Raw genomic sequence first — 23,871 nt, forward strand, 5'->3', positions numbered from 1 at the left:
ACATAATGATTTAACTAATTTAACAACACTACAAGATGAAGAACATGTTCATCATGATCATATGCTACAACAGGAAGACTATACTATAGATCTTATGGTTGTTAATGTATTGAATTTTATTTTGATCTATTTATTTTTAAAATTTGACATGATTAACTTTGTGGCAATACAAGATAGCCATGAAATAGGGATACAGGAAATTATTTCTCACGGACAAGTCACTAATGTTTCAAGATTTTCTACATTAGATATTCATACAGGCCTGTAGGACTTCGTTGAAATGTGGATGAGTGCATACTTTGAAAAGGTTTCTTCTTGTTTCCAATCAAATGTAAATATATTTCTCGATGTCCTAGTAAAACAATTTCTCCCCTGCTTCTTTCAACAGTTGAATATGTTATTATTATTGATCAAATTGAGGCCTAAAGTCAAGAAGTTCGCCATTGACAATATTTGTGTCTAGTTACACTGTATTTTCAACCTTTTTGATAAATATTGTCATTAAAACACATTGTATATAAATTATGTATATAAATAAACCTTTTATGCTTTGTAGGTTTACAATGAATAAAGATGAAGGTTTTTTGCATCTTGAAGAGTCTTTTGCGATCATAGTAGAATGAAATACACATATATGAGTCCTTAGTATGAACTCTATTAATGATATTTTTTAATACATATTTATAGATTTATTTTTTAAATCATGTTTAGGGGGTAGCAATCTTTAAAGGGATCAGGTCTTAATCTCTTCGTAATGTTGCCTTCATATTGAATATTCCTCACCTCATTCCTCTTCCATACTACTTACACCTAAATACTAAGGGATCACGTTAAGTCATAAGGGCTAGACCTATAACTATAAGATTTGGCTTTCATAAAATTTAATTGGAAATTTGGAAGGACTAGTTAGTCACATCACAACCATACATGAGACCTTCCTAATCAACATATTACCCTAGGGATATGACTGTATGTCTTCTTGGGTGGGGCATGTTGGTATCTCTGTCAGGGCTATAGACGCTCGCTGGCAGCAGAGCAAGGTCAATGGAATTAGATTAAAATCTAGTGTGTAATCCTCCCACTCCTTCTATGGAGGTAAATTTTGATGGGGCATACTGACATCTCCACCGAGGCTATGAATGCTCACTAGAAATGGAGCAAGGTCAGTGGTATTGGACTAAGTCCAGTGCATAATCCTCCCATCCTGTGAAAACTATACTTTCTAAATAAATTGAATGAAGGGCCTCTAACATGAAGGTCAAACAAGAGTGCATAATCCTCCCATCCTGTGAAAACTATACTTTCTAAATAAATTGAATGAAGGGCCTCTAACATGAAGGTCAAACAAGAATCCAGAATGTTCCTCATCTCAGGATAGTTGATGACTCCATTAGGGTGACGGATGCTCACTCGCAGTGGAGTGATATCCAATTCTTGAAACTCATGATATGGACCAAAAAGGGAACCAAAATCCCTGACAATCAGCCTCCTTGGTCTCAATAAACTAAAAAAATGGAAGTCACTCTTATGTATCTTAATTAAACCCATGGTTTAAGTAATTTCTTAATAATTACATAGGTATGACTTTTTATGGTGTTGGATGTTCTTATGAAGTCATACATTTATCATTTTTATGATCATCTTCCTTAATCATTATTATAACTACCCTGATAGACTTAATATACAAACAGATTTCTTTTATGTGTGTAAATAAGAATTGAACTTGTTAATATATTCGTCCTAAGACCTTACATTTATTCTTGTTTCGTTCTTTCTATAAATAAACTAAGCCTTTAAGATGAAAATACATTTCTTTTATTACTTGTTGTCTCTTTAGTTTCCTTTTTCGACAGCATGCTCTTAAGAAAGCTTTTGGTCTACGTTCTTGATCCTCAACAGGGGACCATCATCCCAAGTTCGAGTTGAATGTTGTTGTGAAAATGACCCTCCTTAGAACTAGGTCTCCTATGAGGGTGTTGATTTGTGTTTCCTTGCCATTTGACTCCTTAGCGTGCTCCTATGATTCAAATCGCTCACTAAAATACAAAAGGGAAATCAGTAAAAGGGATTATAACAAAATTAAGTAGGGTTGGTAACTAAGTGACATTAAAGAAATTTCATATTATAAATATGCATGTGAAATTCTTAATTATTATTTTAATTCTATATATATCACATATAAATTCAAAATGTAAACTAGCCCCAAGGGTTAGCTCAACTGGTCGAGTCCCCATTGTTAAGCACCTCGACGCTCGGGAGGTCACAGGGTCAATTCTCCTCGATGCCCTTGGGGTTAGGCCCTACTAGTCTGGCCGACAGGCTTTAAAAGATTCCCTTCAGGGCTAATCCAATGGACTTTAAAAGATTCCCTTCGGGGCTGATCCGACAGGCTTTAAAATATTCCCTTCAAGGCTGATTTGCCCAGATTTTTCCAAGGGAAAAAAATTCAAAATGTAAATAATTAAAAGAATAAATAACATTAACAATATATGTGACTAAATGTAAACAATTAAAAGAATAAATAACATTAACAGTATATGTGACTAAGCATAATTGACATATTATTACTATCATTAAGAACTACTAAAATGGGGAAACCATGTCCATAAAATGGGGAAACATTGTCCACAAAAATGGGGAAAGATATATATTAAGAATATTTAAAATTTGGTATGGAATGATTAAGGGACTTGACTTCTTAAATGTATACATATACATATATGTAATATATATTAGAGATATAATTTTACAAAGATTATCATGGGTAAATTATGATTTTTCACTTAAAGAATTAAAGGAATTCCCAACATATATTGAAATTGTACACTTTACAATTTAATAGAAACTTTGAGGACACTAGATAAGTGGAAAATGGATTTTAAATTCATATTCATAAATTTCAATTAATGAAATAAAACCGCTTTCTTTTTACCATTCAAATGCACTGTAAAATAACCAGTCAAAGTAAATTTGAACCTCAAGTGAAATTTCAGGAGGTTATTATTAAAATTATCTAGTTTCACAACAAGTTTATTAAATCATATTTAAAATTCCAATGGAAATTTCAATTTACCTATGTAGATGTATTCTAGAAATTATGATTTTATTTGTCATTTCAAGAATTTATCATGTTTACTATGCAAGTGGGTAATGCAAGTCTTATTACCAAAACACTTAAATATTTTGAAATATTTATATCAAGTCATTCAGATAGATCTTATTGTTTTAAAGCATAAAAATTAAAAAGAAAATAATAAAAATAAAAAGCCTCCTCTCATTATAGTTTTAGGCATTGTAGAACAAGAACCAAATTCATCTTAAGATTTTTTAAGCTCTTCTTTATTGAATATGCAATGAAGTATCAGGTAAATACATTTAATGAAGGCTTTAATATTGAAATATTTATTAAAATGAACAAAGGCTTCACATTATATCAAATTTTGCATAAGGCTCATGTTAAATATGTATAAAACATTATCACAGTAAACCTATGACAAGTATTAAATATTTCATCGAATTGACATACGAAGCCCCACTCCACTTGCGTTGAGGTCAGAAAGGTTCATTGTTAATATTTCATCGGATCATAAATGGCTCATTAACCTACCCTTAGTTCTTCACTGGGTATAACATCTCAACCAAGTTCATTGTTAATATTTCATCGGATCATAAATGGCTCATTAACCTACCAGAGGCCCCACTGCACTTGTGTTGAGGTCAAAAAGGTTCATTGTTAATATTTCATCTGATCATAAATGGCTCATTAACCTACCCGAGGCCCCACTGCACTTGTGTTGAGGTCAAAAAGGTTCATTGTTAATATTTCATCGGATCATAAATGGTTCATTAACCTACCCTTAGTTCTTCACTAGGTGTAACATCTCAACCTTTCATTAAAAATGGAACTAATCCCTAGGTTAGCTATTCATGTAACTTAGTAGCATATTTAGGGATTTTTATGTCATGAATTCATTTATTCATCCTCATGAAAGGGTTTATTTAGACCTTGTTATGGTTAAAGGAACTATTTCAAGCTATGTTCACTTACGAGAAATGAATTTTAGAAACTAGACTTTATTTACAGGTTGAGGAGGATTTACCGCAGTTTACTACGAAAACCATTAAACAAACTTACATAAAAACAAATTTTAGATTTTTTTAATAAAAGGTTTACAGATTTACTGTAGGAATTAGGTCAAGAAAAAAATTATTTGAGAAAGAACGTAAGGTATGAGGTTTCACTCAATTATTTTCCTTATAGTGTTTTGGGAATTCATTTCAGAAATAAAAGTGCATGGAAAAAATATATTACAAAAAATATTGAAGTAAAGAGAGAACATTTACTTCTTCTATTTACGTGTTGTTATTATCCAAAGGATTAATTTTATTTCTTTATGCATGAACTGGGTTACAATGGATTAGTACGAGACAAAGGCCCAACAACGAATTTCTATTTTTCTAATTGTCAAAAACATGGAGATAAAAGATTAAAGTTTCAAAGTTATTAGGAATTATTTCTTAAATAAATGGTTATGTAATTGTTATGTAAGACAGTTAATAACAGCTTGTATACAAAAACCCCTAATTTCTCATTAAGGGGCTGGATGTTGGGTGATCCGAAGAGAAAGAAGACTCATATTTTGATTCCTGATTGCATGTGATGCACAGGCCAATATATGATATTATGTAACTTTTAGTTATGTGGTTTGAATATGACATTCCGACATTTTTTCTTGTGATTTCTTGTGTAATATATATTGATTAATATTTCAATTTAACTTTTTGACATGATCGATATTTGAATTGTTCTTAGTATTTAATCTTACCTCCTCTTTGATATACATACTATCAGAGGTAGGAGGATTAAATTATTTACTTTTTTGTATTTAATAGAATTTCCTTATGCATGTCATTGTTATTCTATTCTAGCAATTGGTTTGAATATTGTTTATTAGTTATATGTTTTGTATATTCCCTTTTTCCTCTTAATTTTCGTTTCATATGCTTATATCTCAAATCTGTGAACCAGATTATGTAGCAACTTGATCGTGGTTTTCTAGTTGCAACCTATGTAGGATTGGTTAATTTACCAATATATACACTATTAGATGATGATCTTATCCTTGATACCCTACTTTTGCTGAGTGAATGATCAATAAAAAATACATGATCATATTATATTGCATCGCATTTAGCACTATGGTGAGTAACCATAATTGGGAGATAAGTATAACTAACATTTAATTGTTTTTCTTTTATCTCTAACCATTTCTTTTCCTTTATTTTAGTTCTAGTGGAATATTATTTCCATGTTTTATAATGAAGGTTACATTTTGATATAATTCACCAAATGTCATATAGTTCTCTCCCATCTAGACCTTCGCACTTCGTACTTCTTTGCATCATATTGATAAACTAACCTTATTTATTTGCCTAAATTAAATAATTTTTTAATTAATATTATTACCAGGGAATACCCCCTATGGTGAAACAGAGGCCATCCCTTGTCACCTAAAGCAGGAGGATCAAAAATCCTCATTGATGTGGTCTTAGGTTGTCCTCAATTACCAGGACAATTTGAGCACCAACAGTTACGGTATAAAGGTTTATAATATAAGTTTCAAAAGAACCAATACATAAGTCTTAAAGTCAAAATGGAATCAAGACCCAAATACTTTTACTCCAAGATATAAAACATAATGGATATGTTAAGTTGTAAAGAAATGATACATTATCAAAGATGTGATTTAAAGGATTATAAATGTTTAAAGGGTACTAGCTTAACAAAAATTGAAGATGGAAATATTTACACCTGAAAATAAGAGGGTTAGAGGATTATCTTAACATTATAATCAATTATATATAATGTAAATATGCTAATAAGTCTATAAGATGCAATTACGAAGTCTGGATCAAAACATATAGTAATAATGGAGCAAGAAGAAAATATGTTGCTCAAATATCAAAATCCAAGACATGGCTACTCGCAAAAGAATTCTTGTAAAAGTATTACAAAATAAATAAGTTAGTCCTAAATTACAAAGATATAAAGAAAGAGTACAAGGGAAAAAAAATTACTTGTTTTACTTATAAAATTAAATTAAATTTAAGAAAAAGGGGGTGTAATTAGGGATGTGTTACAATCAAGTTGTCTCATGACCCTCCTAAGGGTATAATTCCCAAGATTCAAAACTCATGAACTATCTAGGCAAATAATCTGATTTAGAATATTAGTTGCAGTGCTAATATCTTCCTCAGATTATAAACAAAATTCTTTCATTGTGCTTAAGGATTAGTCAATTTTTGCAAGTGAAATGAAGAGTTTTTATGTTAATTTTATGGGCAATTTAACATAAACCAGAAACTGAACAGCAGCATAAACATGTACAGAACATCATCAAAAACACATTACAACAAGCACATGATAAAGAAGCTCACCCATCCTGGACTACGTCTCCTTGGTCCAACTTCCAATGGCTTGGGCCTCTCTATTATGCCCAAAAATGTAAAAAATTGTGTTTACAATGTTCAAATGCTTCTAAAAACTGCTCCAACTAGTCCAGAATGTCCAAAAATGTCTATTTAGCCTCTTTTTTCATCCAATTTAGTGGAAAACTGAAGAAGTTATGACCTCTCCTAGTTCTTCCAATATTCGCTCCACAAATTGCTCCAAACCCGACATGATCCTACAAATAAGCTCTGAAAATCCGCTAACAGGGTGAAAATTTCATTTCATTGCGGGCCATAATCTGTCGATCGACTGTCTTATCGCAAATCACAATCGGTGTAAAACCCCGACGGTCTTATGGTCTTGTGAACATGGTAGGTGATGTGCGATTGCGATACAGCAAAGCCGACAAAACTCTTAATTATAGCTTATAAATGTATCGTGTCCGGGATCCTTTCATAATCGTCGGAGTATCGGGGTCTTGTATATGAGGGACTTTGCACCGTGTTGCAATTTGTGATTGTGATATCGCATCGCAACCCAAACCTGTTAGGGTTGATTCTGTAGTGTTGTGCAATATGTGTGATCGCATTGCAACCCAGTACCTACTGGGGGCTGATTCTATAACACCTCCCTTCGCTAATGTGTGATTGCAATCCATCGCATTGCGCCTCCGATCGATTCTTTAATTCCTTCCCACATTCTTTATCGCATCTCACCTTGGTTGTTCGAGGGCCGATTTTTAACACCGACTTGCCTGCGATTGCGATTTGTGATATGCAGGGCCCAATGGAAGCCTACCACTTGGTGCCTCCTCATTCGCTGAAGGGCCTTGCCACATCATCCAGTCCTTCCATGTGTCCAAGTCAAACCTGAACTTTGACTTGCTCTAACTTCTGTATATGAGTTCAGATTTGAGTGTCGTTCACACCATTGGATTCAGAATGATGAGATCTTCTATCTGAAGCTATAATTATCAAGATTCTAGCACTTTTATTTTTGAGCACCTGATCACTCCTCCCCACTAGAAATATTTTGGACCCCAAAAGGTCACTTTCAATTGGCCAATAGGTGAGGGTATAGTTCCCTCACCTTTCCAATCTCGATCCATTGATCACTGAATTGGAACTTGTGATCTCTACAATTCTTGTCATGCATTTATGTGTACTTGCCTTTAACCTTTTCAAGTTGTACTTGCACTGTTTTATGTACCATTTGGAGTCGTTCAACGAACTCTTTGGCCTTGTCCATGTTACTATCAGTAGCAACATCCTTCTTACCAATATGATACAATACAGTATGATGCAAATGGTAAACAAATTCCTCCACTTGATTCATTTGACTCAAGCTTTAATATACATCTTGAAAGTATGTATTTTTCTGAACATAACTTTCATGTAAAACAAAATTACGCTTGAGGAAAGTAGTTATACAAACTATAGGCCTAGAAAGTACATCAACAAACATGTCTCTTATACCTTTCTTATACCTTTGACTGAGTGGAATAATAGAAGAAAACACATCCAATGGAAGTGCCTTTGTCGCTGCAACTTAAACACTTTATCATTGAAAATTTCTAAATGTAAAGAAATCAGCTTACGACATTGCAAAAATATTGCACCCATGGCATAGTCACATATAGCAACTTGAAACTTAAATTACTTTTTCAAATTTGGAAAAGCAAGTATAAAGGTTGAACTGATCTTTTGTTTTAAAGCATTAAATGCCTCTCATTGTTTGCCTTCCCAATAGAAGACCTTTTGCACAACTGCTAATGAATGAAAATGAACTACAATAGAAGTAAAATTAACAAAATTTCTCCTCCAACATTGGGCTGCTCCCAAAAAATCTTTATCTAAATGACTATCTTGAGCCTACCGGCGTAAATTGTGAGCAGAGCAAAGGCATTTGTGGCTTCACCAGGATGTATGATTCTTTCACCTGTGTCTGCAGGAATGGATTCAATACCACCACAGACTATTAAAACTTCAATATTGGAGAGGTCTAGCTTCAACTCACCTTCTCCATGTCCCATGCAGACTGCCAAAAAGCCTTTGGGAACCTAAACATGCTTGGAAGAACCAATTTCACGTCTCAAGTACATTAAATAAGTATTATCCAACCTATACTTTGACATCTTCATAAAAAAATGTTCTTGACATATGACATCAAGTATTTTTTTCTCGCACATGACATGTTCATAATGAAATTTTCTGAAAATGAAAATGTCATCCAAATAGACTATCCTTTCTAGAAATGGCTTCAACACATATTTCTTCATATGCGTAAAAGTAGTAAGAGCATGGAAAAGACCGAAAATCATAACAAACCATTCAAACAAACCTTACCTGGTTTTGAATGTCGTCTTCCCTATATCTCCTTCAACAAATCTACTTTGATGAAAACCACTTTTTGAATCCCATTCAAGGAAATGCTTACCATTCATCTTAGATGCCACAACAAGAGGTGCACCACACGATAAAGGAGTATGATGAATGATCCTTTTATTCAAAAATCCCTGTATTTGCGTCTTAGTTTTTTCGCTTTCCATCACTGACATCATGAACATGCCAATGTTAGGAAGAGGACAATATTGTTGCAACTGTAACTCGGGTTGGATTCCCCTCTTGGGAAGTAATCCCTTTGATTCTTGAAACATTTCATCAAATTGGTTAACATCATCAACCAAATGAGTTTTCAAATTAACATTACAACCATCAAATGCTTCATAATGAATATCATTCTTGGGTTTGATCATGAGAAGCACAAGATTCTCGCTTGAATTGACTAGTCTTTTCATCTACCCTGCATTAACAATCGAAAGATTTTTTTTTTTGTTGTGAGCTCTCACAATATATTCTACTCCATTTTTAAATAAATTTTATCTTTTTCATGTCGATGGAAGATATCTTTTCTATCCTAAAGGTACGGGCTGCCCAGACCGATGCCACAAACATCTAACAGAACAACGTCAAGCTCCAATTCATCTATGAATTTTGCAATGATAACGAATTTCAGTTTTCACTTCCTCATAACCTGCAATTGCGTATTGTCACATACCCATCCAAGTGGATACGGTTTATGATGTGGAACAGTTTCCAGATTTAAACTCTTGACAATGTTTTCTAATATAAGATTGGCTTGAGAGCTGCTATCAAACAACATATCAATCTTGTTATGTTTCGATAGCACCCTTATGTGAAACAATTCTATTCTCCTCTTTTCATTTGGAGTTTCATTATGTGAGTTTGAAGAACTAGTGTTGGCCATGGATTCCTTTCCTTGAAACCCCATGGCTATGATTTTAGTTTCATCACCCGAATCAGATCCCAGATCCTCTTGAGTGACGACAGTTGTCTTTTCTTTTCCTTTGTTGTTGAATTTCTTTGGTTTCATTTCGGGATGAAGCTTCCAACAGTTAGCTTCATCGTGACCATCTTTGGAACAATGTTTACAAATTGTTCTCTCCTTCCTTTTTAATGGATGCATTTTTCTTCCCCTTTAAACCCTTTTCTTTCTCTTAACCCTTAAATGGCTTTTTACTACCTTCTTCTCGGGTGTTTTTCCCACTTGCCTCAAGATGAGTGGCTTGCACACACACATCATCTAGATTACTGGGATTAAAAATTAAGATAGTATGAATAAGGTAACTGTGTAAACCCCCTATGTACTTCAGCAATGTGTCCTGTGATTGCAAATCCACACCTAGCATCAAAGACCTTTTTTTAAATTCTTGGGTGTAATCTTGCACATTTTGACATTTTAGTTGTCTAAAGTTCTGCCAATTCATGATGGCTTTTTGCATATAAGCTAGAGGGTAGAATTGTCTTTTAGTTTTAGAAATGAAATTTTTCCAAGAAATTGAGATCTTACTATGTTTTTTAATCTCCTCTTGGGTCTTTGATTCCCACCATACTAGTGCTTCACCCTCCATTCTCAAGGAAGCTAACTGAATCTTTATGTCATCCTCTTGAAGGTTTTGAATCGTGCAATAGACCTCCAACTGAAGAATCCAATTATCAAGCTTATTTGCATTCACTTCACCATTATACATGGGCGACTCAAATTTAACATCAAGTTTTAAAAAGGGTGATTTACCAGTTCCTTTTGAAGAATGATGATGAGTATGATTAAGGGTTGTATTAGTGGAAGAGTTTGAAGATGCTTGTGAAGAAGAAGAAGAAGAAGATGGTGGAGAGGGTGGAGGTTTGTATCCATTCCCATTACCTCCTTTTCCATTACCTCCTCCTGAAGAGCCTTCTCTATTGGGAGGTTTGGAACTTTCTCCTTGCAACCGGGTATTCCTCTCTTCATAGAGGACTTTCACCATCTCTGTCATATCAAAGAAAACCTTTCTGAAGGTCTTCTCATCTTCTATTATGTTTGTAGGTTCTCCTTCATGGGAAATGATCTATGGAGTCTCAACTACAACTGGAGGCTAAACTGATGTTGGAGATTGTGACAACCTTGCTCTTCTTCCCCTTGACCCAACTTCAGGGCTTCCAACCAGCTTTCCTTCTTTTAACTTTGTAAGCATGACATAAACTTGCAAACAATTAAATCATTCTTTCACAAAGAAAACCTAGTGCTCTGATACCAAATTGATCTTATTTAGAATATTAGTTTGTAGTGTTAAGATCTTCCTAATATTATAAAAAAAATGCTTTCATTGTGCTTAAAGATTCATCAATTTTTGCTAGTGAAATGAAGAGTTTTTATGCTAATTTTATGAGAAATTTAACATAAACCATAAACTAAATAGTAGCATAAACATGTACAGAACATCATCAAAAACATATTACAACAAGCACATGATAAAGGAGTTTACCCCTCTTGGGCTACCTCTCCTTGATCCAGCCTCCAATGGCTTGGGCCTCTTTATTATGCTCAAAAGTGTAAAAATATGTGTTTACAATGCTCAAATGCTTCTGAAACCTGCTCCAATCAAACCATAATATCCAAAAATGGCTATCTAGACCCTTTTTGCATCCAATTTGGTGGAAAACTGAAGAAGTTATGACTTCTCCTAGTTCTCCCAGTATCCGCTCCACAAATTGCTCCGAACCTGACATGATCCTAAAGTAAGATCTGAAAATCTGCTAATTGGGTGAAAATTTCGCCACGTGGCGGGCCATAATCTATTAGCCAACTGTCTTATCGCAAATCGCAATCGGCATAAAAACCCATTGGTCTTATGGTCTTGTGAACACAGCGGGTGATGTGCGATTGTGATATGGCAAACCCGACGAAACTCTTAACTGGAGCTTATAAATGTATCATGTCCTGGATCCTTTTGCAATTGGCAGAGTATCGAGGTCTTGTATATGCAGGACTTTGCATTGTGTTACCATTTGTGATTGCGATATCGCATCACAACCCAAACCTGTCGAGGTCGATTCTGTAGTGCCGTGCAAGATGTGCGATCACATCACAACCCAGTACCTATTGGGGGTCGATTCTATAACACCTTGCTTTGTCGATGTGCAGTTGTGATCCATCACATTGCACCTCTGGTTGATTCTTGAATGCCTTCCCGCCTTCCTTATCGCATCATACCTTGGTTGTTCTAGGGCCGATTTTTAACACCGACCTATTTGCAATTGTGATTTGCGATATGCGAGGGCCAATGGCGTCTTGCTACTTGGCACCTCCTCATTCGCTGAAGTGCCTTGCCATATCATCTAATCCTACCATGTGTCCAAGTCAAACCTGAACTTTGACTTTCCCTAACTTCTACATATGAGCTCGAATTTGAGTGTCGTTCACACCACTAGATTCAAAATAAAAATCTCTTCGATCTGAAGCTAAGTTTATCAAGATTTTGACACTTAGATTTTTTAGCCTAATTTTGAGCACCTAATCAGCAACCATCCACGTTGAGCTACATCTACTCTATATTCCTTCTCTTCAAAGCATTAGAAGAAATTTCAGCCTAAAAGTTAGCTCCTAAGGAAAAATAATAAAATAATAGTTAAATTAATAAAATAAGAGCTATGAATTTTGGAGGGAAAAGAAGAAAACTATTTTTTTAATTGTACTTTTGGCTTTTCTCCTTATAGTTTTACTCAAATTTTAAGTGTAGACACTCGTTGGATGTGGAATTAAATTTCGCATCCAATGAATACCCATCATGCATACTTTTGAGAAGACCCACATTGATAAAAAAAAAATGAAGATACATTAAAAAACGTGTTGACCACACTTTTTTAATGTATCTTCCTTTTTTATAAATGTGGGTCTTCTCAAAAGTATGCATGATGGGTACTCATTGGATGCAAAATTTAGTTCCGCGTCCAACAAATGTCTACGCTTGAAATTTAAGTATACCTATCAAGAGATAAGCCAAAAATACAATTAAAAAAGTAGTTTTTCTTCTTTTCCCTCCAAAATATTTACATGTACCTCTCTTTAAATTTAAAGTATTTTGATTGGTTTACATATTATGACATGGAAATTACATGAAAAATCCACGGGCACTTTTAGGCTAAATTTTCCTCTAATGTATGGGCTTCTTAAAATACATAAAATGTTTTTTTCAGTGATATCATCACCACTATCATCATTGGATGGATTATCAACAATAGTTGTATTTTTTATATGTGATTTGTTTATGAGCTTTCTCGAGAACATTATTAACTTGAAATCTACAATTCTAGGTTGTATGGGTCATCTTCTTCCAATAGTGACATTCCATCTCTCACTAGTCTTCAATTAATTTGAGATTATTATCTTTTGATTATAATTCCATCACAAGTTGAGCAACCAATTCTTTCAATATATGGAATATGAGAATCAACACATGTAAGAACAAATTGGATCTACTCCAAAATCTTCTGAATTGACCTTAGTTTTGAATCATCTCTGTCAATAGAAACCCCTAGGTCTTCAAGTTCGCATAGGCTTTGTGGCACTCAAACTATGAAATTCACAAGAATGAAAACAATGTCTTTAAAATATGGCTTTAGATTCCTAGAGTCTTCCATACTCTAATACCATATTACAAAATGAACTCCCTTCTCTAACGCCATATTACAAAATAAGCTAGAATACTAAATGAAAAAATTTTAAATAGGGTTGAGTCACTTAATTGAGATCAAAGGAAGATACTCACAATAAGACTATATGATATTAATAATGAATAATTGAGGCATCTATTACACATGAGGTAACTTTCATTATTCACTAAGAAAATCATTTCCACTTATATTAAAATTTCTATATATCTTTAAAATTATTACAAATCTACCATTTTTATTTGTACATTCATCTAGATACAAATAGTAAAGTATTTAAACTAAAAAGAATTAATATAAAATTTGAAAATGGATCTCCAATGATAAAATTAAATGTTTATAAAAATACATATAAAAACTCTTATAAAAAAAAATTAATACTTGCGCAAAAAATCCATATTAATTATAATGTAAAAATTTCACCGTAGATTAAACTGATTATGCAATGTACTAAAGCAAAATACTTAATCTACTTCTACAATAAAACTTGTGGAAGCTTAATCAATTTTGAGCAAGATCAAACAGAACACATATAACAGAGAAGAAGATTCAATCACATATGAAACATAGAAGAATACTCTGGGGAAAGCCTCAGCTAAAAACCCCGGTATCTGTATTATCATACAAGTGGAAATATATCAGGATTACACAAAGCTTTAACTCTCTAGCTATCCAGCTCTCATTACAATCCCTCACCATTGCTCATAGACAGAATAAGCAGCACATATGCCTTCCTTCAGTCCTCCAAGCCTCCTATTTCCTTGCACAGTTTCTCCTGGGTCCTCCAGTTGCAACCTGTGTGATTCTCACCTCACACACAACACTGACCTCTAAAATAACTACGCAATCCTGAAGGAGTTAATTCCTTCTGCATGGATCAGTTTCCTTTATATGAAAATTCCTCCAATTGATAATACAATGTCCCTATCTTTAATCTCAACTGGGTCTTTCTCTGAACTGACATGCATGAGTTATTTATGAGAGAACATTCAGTTATCTGGAGAACATTAGTTGCATGCATGCATGCATTAACTGATTGAACTCACAGTTAATTCCTCCAACAGTTTGGAACTAATTAACTGGATTTAACTTAGTTAACTGAGCTAACTAATTACAACTCAAATACAACTCATCATTATCTCCTTAATTAAGGGATAACTTCCTCAATCAAAGGGATAATTGTTGCATGTCTTCACAAAGACTTCATGTTTGATTTTCTCCAACTAATTAACTCAAGATGAATTAATTAATTATTCTTCAAATAGCTGCTGAGACCAAATTCGAATTTTAATTCAGGGACTAATTAAAATTGGAATATATCCTGAAATGCTATTTATAGCAATGCTATTTTTATCATTTCTATTTTATCATTTCTTGTTGCTATTTTCCACATTGGTACCTGAAATTCTATCTATAGCAATTCTATTTATAGCATTTCTATTTTTAGCATTTCTTGTTTGTATTTTCAACACTCCCTCTCAATAAGAAAGGCATTCAACTTGAACCTGATCCTGAACCTTTGGAATGTTCTGCATGCAACACTTCTCTCAAGTGTTGCTGCTCCAGCAACTCCAGAAACAAAAATATCCAACCTGAATCAAAATGACGTCTCTGTCATCAAAGTCTCTAACTGCTATTACCTCTGTTGACTTAAAAATCTGCACCTTTGTACCCTTCAGTATCTGACTTCTCTAGCCTCTGTCACTTTGATCTCTGACTGCATCAATCACACTGATTCCTCTTGTTTCATCTATGTTGTTGCTAGTCCTATCTCCCAGCATTGCATCCGCATTACACTTCCTCTCATCATGTTGCATCGTGCTGCCCACTGCTGCCCTGCAACTCAGTTACTGAGAAGTAAGTAACTAATCTCCCAACTGACTTCCTTGTTGGGCTAGAAACACTCTTTGATGTTGAAGCTTCCTCTGCCACTCCATTCGCATATGTCTCTACCCACCAAGCTAGTCCTGCTACTCCTCATTAGGGCTCCCATAGCAAGGTCTAATCAAAGAGGTTGGGTACCTCAAGGATCTTACCCCTATTTCAGCCTTCCTGGGACTATCACTTCACATCGCCCCACCTCACATCTAGAGGTATGGCTACATGTGATCCCTCTACCTACTTGACTCGAGATTTCCCCCTACTGGAGGTCTCTACATGAGTGGATGCCTCCACTCGGTCTCCTCTCGGCTTCTCCAGTTGTGGCTGCTCCACAACCTCCTGAAGCTACTTCACCAATTGTGGCTCCTCCATAATTGTCTGAGACTTCTTTTGGCATTGCATGTTGAGAGGTAATGTACTCTCCCTCTCAACCACCAAGTCTCCAAAAGTTGCCTTGCTCCTCAAGGCTTTGCATGCATCTTGAACCTCAAGAGCATACAAGTTCTTGACTCGTGAACCGATCTGCTTCACTTGTCTCATGGGGATGTGTCTAAGGAAAACCTTTCCCTTGCTGAAGACTACATCATAGCCTTTGTCCTCCAACATCGCGATCGATACCAAGTTCTTCTTTACCTGGCACATACTTCACATATGTCAAGGTGATACGAGCTCCATGTTCCCTCTAAAGAGCAACTGTACCCACTCCTGAAACACTATACTTTTCATCATTACCCATCTCTATGTGCATCTAGAGGTCTTTCTCCTCCAAGGTACTGAACAAACTCTTATCACCGGTCATGTGGAATGAGGCTCCACTATTAAGAAACCAACCACAACCCATCATCGATGAAATCATGCATGCGATGAGGGTAAAATCCAATTCAAACTGAGTGGCCAATGCCTCACCTTCAAGTCCTTCCGAGGATCACTTCTTGGATTTCTTCAATGGAAAATTAGTTGCATAATGGCCCACCTCATGACAATTAAATCATCTCACTTTAGATTTGTCAATATTCTTCCCTCCATGAGAAGAACTCAATTTGGGATGAGAATCCTTCTCCTTCCCTTTCCTTGCCTTACTCGCTAAGGAAAAATTTTCTTCATCCTCCTTGGATGAAGAACCATCTCTAGTGCTTCTCCTGATCTCCTCTTGCATCAAATCTGACCACAGTCATTCCCTATCTGTAAGTTTCTCTCTTCCATTAACTGAGTCCTGGTAGCTATGCCATCTCTTAGGAAGAGCAAGGAGAGCAAGACTCACCATATCATCATCAGCTGTCATGATTCCTACACTTCCAAGCTCATCTCTGCAAGTGGTTAGCTTGTTCAGATATGTAGAGATCGTGTCGTCCTTTTCACACTTGATTTTCCGAAGCTTGTCGTTCAGTGCTAGCTTCCTCTAGTCACTGTTGTTCTGATATAGATCCTTCAATGTCTTCCACATTGAAAACAGAGTCTCCTTCCCATGGAGACTCGAGACAATATGGTCTCGAACTCCCTCCAGAAGAATCCTCCTCGCTCTCGCGACACATTTCTTCCATCCTGCCAATTCTTGGGCATTAGCTGCTACTGGCTTGGGGACTTCTTGATCAATGAAGTCCTTCAAACCATTGTCCTCTAATACCACCTCCATGTGATCCTTCCATGTTGTGTAATTCGAGTTGCCTTCTAAGGAATACTCGAGTCTCAAGCCATTGAAAGCCATTGGTGAACTTTGAGATGTGATAAGAAATCGATTTTGTACCTACAATCAAGAACTTCAAACTTCGAACTTCGAACTTCTTTGTATATTTTTCTCCGCTTTGATCACCTTTGCTCCAATACCATGTAAAAATTTCACTTTAGATTAAACTAATTATGCAATGTACTAAAGAAAAATACTTAATCTACTTCTACAATAAAACTTGCAGAAGCTTAATTGATTTTGAGCAAGATCAAATAGAATACATATAATAGAGAAGAAGATTCAATCACATATGAAACACAGAAGAATACTCTGGGGAAAGCCTCAGCTAAAAACCCTGCTATCTGTATTATCATACACGGAAATGTCTCAGGATTACACAAAGCTTTAGCTCTCAAGCTATCCAGCTCTCAGTACAATCCCTCACTGTTTCTCTTAGACAGAATAAACAACACATATGCCTTCCTTTAGTCATCCAAGCCTCCTATTTCCTTATGCAGTTTCTCCTAGGTCTTCCAGCTGCAACATGTGTGATTCTCACCTCACACACAGCACTGACCTCTGAAATAACTACGCAATCCTGAAGGAGTTAATTCCTTCTGCATGGATGAGTTTATTTTATAGGAAAATTCCTCCAACTAATAGTACATCGTCCCTGTCTTTAATCTCAACTGGGTCTTTTTCTGAACTGACATGCATGAGTTATTTGTGAGAGAATATTCACTTATCTGGAGAACACTAGTTGCATGCATGCATGCATTAACTAACTGAACTCACAATTAGTTCCTCCAACAGTTTGGAACTAATTTAACTGGACTTAACTTGGTTAACTAAGCTAACTAATTACAACTCAAATACAACTCATCCTTATCTCCTTAATTAAGGGATAACTTCCTCAATCAAAGGGATAATTATTGCATGTATTCACAAAGACTTCATGTTTGATTTTCTCCAACTAATTAACTCAAGATGAATTAATTAATTATTTTTCAAACAACCGTTGAGACCAAATTCAAATTTTAATTCTCAATTTTAATTTAGGGACTAATTAAAATTGGAATATATCCTGAAATGCTATTTTTAGCATTTCTATTCTATCATTTCTTGTTGCTATTTTCCACACTGGTACCTAAAATGCTATCTATAGCAATGCTATTTATAGCATTTCTATTTTTAGCATTTCTTGTTGCTATTTTAAACATATAAAAATATCAAAATAATTAAAAACATAACATTTTAAACATGTTTTTGCAATACTTGCTTATGTTACTAGAATTATCAAATCAAAATTGCACTTATGTTGAATTAAAATTCTAATAATAAAAATCAATTATCAAATCTATGCCAAAATACGACAATGTTTTTATCTAATATCCACATTAATGTAAATTTTAATTTAAATATCCTTCCCATGCTTAATATAACCTCTCATGATTTTATAAAATAATAACAAAAATCAATTATCAAATCTATGTCAAAATACAACAACGATTTTAACTTATATCCACATTAATGAAAATTTTAATTTAAACATCCTTCCCATTCTTAACATAACATCTCATGATTTTATAAAACTACCAAAAATTAGTTTCACCTCTTATAAGATCCTAATCAAACCAAGTTAAGCCAAAAATAATATGAATATTAACTAGGCAGGATCAATAATAAGCACATATTATAAAAATTCAATAAAACCTTATATATCAAGTTTCAAACTTGTTATTTATCTCTTCATTGTATCAACCTTGAGGGCGACGATATTGAACCTACCTAATTATGAACTTTACATCACTTGAGATAACCAAATGGGTAATTTTTTAGGTTGCAAGGGAAAAAATGTGACGTTCTTTATATTAGAGAGATCCCAAGTAAAGTGATGATACAAATGAGTGTATCTAACATCAATATATAGCCTCTTAAGGAGTTCAAATTATCCTATGGGCCTATATTAGCTCCTAATGATAAAATAATGTGCAAACAAAATCCCTATTGGTGACAATCTCACCAATCTAGCTCACAAATGTAAAAATAAGCCTCACAAGGGGCCAAATAATAATATGTGCATGTTGTAGGGCCCTCCATAGGCTCAATAATATCCTGAAGTGCCATATTGAGGAATAAATTCCTCGGAATATGATGGACAAGGGGGTGGCCCCTTTTTCTCCAAGTAGTAGACATGTGGTGCTCCCAGTGGCTATGAGTGCACATAGATGACCCCATCAGTCTCCATAGGAATCGGAGATCCTCTGCAAGGGTCCAAGTGCTGGAATGAATGTTTCCATGACATCGTACAAGTCCTCGAACACCTATCAAGAGTTTGGGGCTCCGGTGGGGCTTGTTGGGCATAATGTACCAAGCATATCGCCATCATCCCAAAATTGGATCACTAGTAATCTCTGAGCATCCTTGAATATCTGTGGAATATCGTCTGTTGTTCTAGAGGCCAATAGCTCTCTATGCACACCCTACATGTGCCAATATAGACCTATGGGGTTAGGATCACATATAGGGAAACCAAACTCAAATGGAAACCACCTATAATTTTGCATAAGATCCAATGTGTCCCCTAGATTTCTAGTACAAATCGTCATTAAAATAATTAGGTAAAAGAGCTTACAAATCATGGATAACAACGAGGGCACTTCATAATGGCATGCCCTTCTGTAGTGGGCTTTGCCATGTGCTAGTGTCTCCAGGCTCTAAAGGGGGTTAGCCAAGTACCTCATCAGGGGGTTTCAACCCTTAAAGGGGATAGTATGTCCATGGTAGATCCCTCTAATGGGGGTGGCAAGTGGCAAATAAGTAAGGTGGAATAGGGAATGAGAGGGGCATCCCTCGGCCACATAGTGGGGCATATGGGGTAGCTAGATAAAGCGAAGCCCACATGTGGGTATGTAATGTATAAGAGGGAGAAGTCATGGTACATGAAGTGCCCCGACCTTGATTTTTCCACACTTCTTCATATACATTTTTCCTTTATGAATTTTCTTTAATTAACTGTTCGGGGCTCAAAGGACAAGAGCATGATGTGTAAGATATAGCAGTGATTACCCCGTTTGAAGTAGGGTGGTACATTTCCCTCCAAGGGTTGGGACAATCATGGGTTCCTGAATGATAAATGAGGCTCATCTAGGGCCTATGTAACCAGGGTGATGGCCAATGATTGGGGTAGAGCTCATGTAATGGCTTTTGCCCACGTGCTAATTATTTTTGTCCCGACCATATTTTGCATTTTGTGGCACGATTTCTTGTTAAATGTGGACATTTATGCTTTTTAATTTTTATTTTAATTGCTTCAACCTTCATAGAATCATTCCAGGACTCACCCAAGGTGGGGGCAAGGGGATAGGGAGGCTAGCCCTATGTGGACCCAAAATGGGAATGTGGGCCCAGGTGGGAGAAAATATTAGTGGGGGTATATTGAGTGGAAAGGGAGTAATATGTGTGGTTAAAGGAGTGGGACCACGCACCCAAAGTCGTGGTTTCCTGATGGAAAGGAGAAATTGGGGGTTAAGCCAAAATCCCTTTTCCTTAACCAATCAATCTAGAGGCCTGTGGGTTATGGCCCACTAAGCCTATCGGAAGTCTTTCTTAGGCCTTCAGCCTTTTAACCATGGACCATACAAGAATCGGAGCCACCACACTATCGGCCTTTATTAACATCGGAAGCATAGATATGGGAATTTAAGCCTTAAACTCCTCGGCCACACATATATCGAGGATACACGAGATAACAAAGAAACCTCGCTCCGAAACCTTTGTTTAGATTTCAAAACTATATACCCAGGCCTATATTTGTTATCGGGTCCGGTCCTTATCCTTTTCCCGCAGCGTTGTTCCAACGCCGACCTCTGATTAGTGACACCTCTGATCCTTCCGATTGCCAATCGGCTTATCGGAGATATAGCTGTCGGCATATCTCTTATCAGCTATTCAACTCTGTCGTCCCTTGACCTCCATCAAATGCGATCGCCGATCACACCTCCGTCATTGATCCTCTTTTGATCCAACGGTCCTTGTTTCATCGGTGGTCTCTCATCATCACTCCTTGAACTCTAGGGTCCGGCCCTTTGGAAACGAGTTCTGCCGATGCGATAACTCTGTTCCCACAGACTTGATCCTATCCATTGATCACAAAGATCCAACGGATCTTGTGTATCAACACTTCATCCCTTTGCTCCTATTATTGGATCTCGTCTATCTTTGATGGAATCTCTACGCTTAAACACAGTTTTCTGCCCACCTAGGTTCACAAATGACTCCACATATAACAGCATTCATTTGATCACCATCGATCCTATTGTGATCGATGGTCGATCAACACACATACTGTTGGGTCCCTATAATACTAGTGATTACCCCATTACTATTGTAGTTATACCCCTTATTAATATTGCTGTGCCCCTATTGTCCCCATATTGTTATTATTGTGCCCCATAGAATCCCTCTATTGTTATTTTTGTGGCTTTATATTATTATTGTTAGGTCAGCTGGGTTATATTGTGACTCCTTAGACTCCTGTATATAGAAAGGAAGCTTTGTCATTTGAATCATCCAAGAATTGTTCATTTATGTAATGTAAAGGAGGTTTCCCCCTTGAAGAGGCTGAATTCTAAGGCGTTGATCTATCTTTTCTATCTTTTCTTGAGTTGGTTTCATAACATTTGGTATCAGAGCTTTGGATTCTAGGGTTTCGCTGCTCCAAACAGGTCATCGTGGCATTTTCGCTATAACTTTTTTCTGTGATGTTTCAGAAGCTAAAAAGAAAATCCCATTTGAGAAGACATCGCGCTGAATCTTGGATCCAAATTTTAGAGCTTTTTGTGCTATATTTGCGGAGATATGATCTGAGGAAGTTGGTCTTTTTGCAAACTCCTGAATTACATTCCAAATAGGTGACCTGGGGAAAATCATCATAACTTTTTCCTTGAGCATTGGATTGAAATTTCGTCAGAAGGTGTAGAAAGAGGACAGACTGTAGTTTCTTGTATATATTTTCCAGAGCCAAAGCACGAAACAGTGACTCGTGGCACGTCATACAATTTCACTCTACTAAACTAGTCTATAATCAGGTCACTGTGGGAGATTTCGCATAACTCTTCCTTGGAGAATCCAAATTGGATCAGACTAGTGGTATTGGAAAGAGGACACAGAGGGCTACCACAGGTTTCAATTTCAGAACTGGATGATCTGAAAGTATAGAGATACATCAGAGGCAATATCGAGCTCCTACAAAGTGAAAAAAAGGTGTGTAGATTCTTTTAAATTTTTGCTTAAGAGTGGTTTGAAAATTTATTTTGAAGGAATTCAAAGGGCTAGTAGAGCATTATTATCGGTAACTGATGCCCCAAGGAAAGAAAACGCAAACACCTAGTAAGGAACCTGAAAGCTCTAGCATGACTCATGAAGAAGAAGAAGAAATGCTATATGATATATCAAAATTACAAGAACAAGTGCAACAAGTGTCACTCGCACAAAAAGCAACAGAATCTAAGATGGATGGTTTAAGGAAAGATGTAGAAGCTAAGATGGATGGTTTAAAGAAAGGTGTAGAAGCTAATATGGATTGTTTAAAGAAAGGCGTAGAAGTTAAGATGGATGGCATGGAAGCTAAGGTGAATGGCATGGACGCTAAAATTGATGGCATGGATGATAAGATGGAAGAATTGAAGATAAATATGAATAAGTTGCTACAAGAAATGGTCACTAATGGTGAAAGGGTACTAAAGGAAACTCATGATGAGAACAAAAGAAATGTTAATCATGATTCCATAGACTCTAATGTTGGATCAAAGACTCACCATATTCCAAAAATCGATATGAGGATGTTTGATGGCAAGGATCCCGCCACATGGATATTACAGATGGAGCAATTCTTTGATCTCAATAATGTGCAAAACACACAAAAGGTACGTATGAAACTTTATATTTGGAACCAAATCAATTTGTATGGTATCAATGGCTTTGCTCTCGTAAACAATTTATCACTTGGGCAATTTTTACGGAAGAATTGATAGCACATTATGAGGATACAAAAAGCAACACTTTTTTTAGCCAATTGATAAGTCTCAAACAAAAGGGTTCAATAATGGAGCACATTGAGGAGTTCCAAAAATTGAACATAAGGGTAAAAGATATTCCAGAGGAGCATAGGATTGATGTGTTCATAGGGTCTTTAAAGGATAATATCCAACATGATGTTCGCCTTTGGGAACCTTATTCATTAGAGAAGGCATTCAGGTTAGCAAGAAAAAAGGAAAGCAAAATCATGGCAACCAGGAAGAATACCACTCACAACTATCAAGACGGAAGAGTTGTTTCCCCTAGTCTTCCACAACCTATAAGGTTGACACCACAACAATTGGAAGAAAAAAGATCAAAAGTGCTTTGTTACAGTTGTGATAGCAAATACACTAAAGGTCATAAGTGTGCTGAGAAGAAATTATTCTACATAGGTTGTGAAGAGGAAGAAGAAAAGGAGCAAGAAAGGTCAAAAGAAGAGGATGTACTCCAGGAACAAAGCCTAGATGAAGAAAAAATAAATCTGACCATATCTTGTAATTCATTGGCAGGAATTACCACTCCTCAAACCATCAAGATAGAAGGACAAATCAAGAAGAAAAAGGTAATAGTGTTGATTGATTCAGGAATCACCCACAATTTTATTCGTTGTAAGGTAGCAAAAGAATTGAATTGCTTCTTATATCTAGCACCAGAGTGTCAAGTGATGATTGCAAATGGAGGAACAATAAATTGCTCTGGAAAGTGCCATAATATCAAGCTATCCATGGGAGAATATGTATTGACTAGCCCAATGCTTTCCATTCCAATGGGAGGTGCTGATG

The sequence above is a fragment of the Pinus tabuliformis genome, chromosome X (genome assembly GCF_031772625.1).
Source record: "Pinus tabuliformis cultivar Carrire ecotype Pingquan chromosome X, CPIR1, whole genome shotgun sequence".
NCBI classification, from domain to species: Eukaryota; Viridiplantae; Streptophyta; class Pinopsida; order Pinales; family Pinaceae; genus Pinus; species Pinus tabuliformis.